General features: G+C 46.6%; 1 non-coding gene across 1 annotated transcript; it reads left to right on the forward strand.

The window, feature by feature from the left end:
- Nucleotides 1-773: 773 nt before the first annotated feature.
- TRNAA-AGC (transfer RNA alanine (anticodon AGC)) lies at nucleotides 774-846 on the forward strand. Its single transcript has one exon. It is a non-coding gene; the product is annotated as a tRNA-Ala (tRNA).
- The last annotated feature ends 1,001 nt before the right edge of the window (nucleotides 847-1,847 follow it).

The raw sequence follows: 1,847 nt of genomic DNA on the forward strand, positions 1-1,847 counted from the left end.
TTAGTACAGGTGCAGGTCATTTCTCTTCTCTTGTCTCATTGGTAAGGAAGGGAGTTCTGGAATGATGCAAATTCCTGCTGGAATGTAGCATAAATATCAGAAAGTTAACCTACACTCTCATCCTTATGTGAAGAGACAAGTACACAAAACCTGCCACAGTTAATCATCTGCTTCCTAACCAGCTTTGGTCAACCTGAGAAGCCTAAGGCTGTTGTTGCCCTGATTCTGCACAAGGACTAGATCTATATTTCTATTTGCATGCAAACTGGTCTTTCAAATCACTGTACTTTTTGCGTAGATGAGAAAAGGGAACTGGTCTAATGGTTTATTGATCCAGTCTCAAATGGCAGGGCAAATGATCTCTCATGGCAAAGCCTGTGAACCAGCTTTCTTTCTAGCCAGATTAGCTCTTTTATTTTTCCTTGCATTTAAAAATCAAATTTACAAATAGTCTTTTCTACCTTTAGTGTTAAAAAAGCCATGGCTCTTTTCTTTTTTTTGTTGTTTTTAAATTCACATTCCCATAGACTACCATTGCCAAAATGCTTGTACAGCTGGCATTGTTTTCAGCCTGTCACGATATCAGCGTGATAGCAATCTTAACTGAGTCATGTGTAGTATGCAGTTAGATGACTGTGCAGACCCTTATACTTCACAACCATTCACTCTGCCACTCAGTCTTTGAGCCAGTCTGCAGTTCCTGCTTCATCTTGCTTGCATCTCCTGCCCAAGAGAATGCTGCAGCCTTCTCCTACAGGGATGCACCAGAAGGAGGGGAATTAGCTCAAATGGTAGAGCGCTCGCTTAGCATGCGAGAGGTAGCGGGATCGATGCCCGCATTCTCCACTGTCTTGTTTTAGCCCCTGTGCTCGAAACTGGTGAGACTGCACCTTGAATCCTGTTTTCAGTTCTGGGCCACTCACTACAAGAGAGATATTGAGGTGCCAGAGAAGGGCACTGGAGCTGGTTCAGTGCCTGGAGCACAAGTGTGATGGGGAATGGCTGATGGACCAGGGGGGGTTTAGTCTGGGGAAGAGAAGGCTCAGGGGGGACCTTATTGCTTTCTACAACTGCCTGACAGGAGATGAAGCGAGTTCAGGGCCAGTCTCTTCTCCCAAGTAACAACAGACAGGACAACAGTAAACAATATCAAGTTGCACCAGGGGAGGTTTAGATTGGGTATTAGGAACAATTTCTTCACAGGGAGGGTGCTCAGGCATTGGAACAGGCTGCCCAGGCTACTTCCCTGGAAGTGTTCAAAACACATTTAGATGAGGCCCTCAGTGCCATGGGTTAGTGATGGCCTTGGCAGTCCTGGGGTAATGGTTGGTCTTGGTCTTGATGATCTTAAAGGTCTTTTCCAGTCTAGCTGATTCTATGATCATTGCTACCTCTTTCTGTCCGAGTTTAAAAGCACTGCTGCAGACAATCAGGTGTAAATTCATTGTATACTGGACTCATTCTGTTAGGCATTCCTGTTTCCTCTTCCTCCAGGCTACCCTTTTGGAACTGTATCAGTATTTTTACGGTGTCTGATAAGAACTGTCGTGGTTTAAACCCTAGCCAGACAGCTTGTTCACTCACTCCCAGTGAGGGGTGCTGGGCTGAGAGCAATCGAGGGCCCCCCCTGGGGCTCTCCCCTTCCCCGCTCCCGGAGGAATGGGGAGGAGGATCGAAAGAGTGCAACTACTACGGGTTGAGACAAGAACAGTCCAGCAACCAATGTACAACACAAATCACCACCGCTACCACCAACGACAACAATGATAAGAGGAAATAACAAGGGAAGAGAATACGATACCACCGGCCAAGAAACAAGTCCCACCCGGAAGCCCGTGTCCTTCCGG

Source organism: Pezoporus occidentalis, unplaced genomic scaffold (genome assembly GCF_034315485.1).
Source record: "Pezoporus occidentalis ecotype Australia unplaced genomic scaffold, CSIRO_AGI_Poc_V1 ctg3, whole genome shotgun sequence".
Lineage (NCBI taxonomy): Eukaryota > Metazoa > Chordata > Aves > Psittaciformes > Psittacidae > Pezoporus > Pezoporus occidentalis.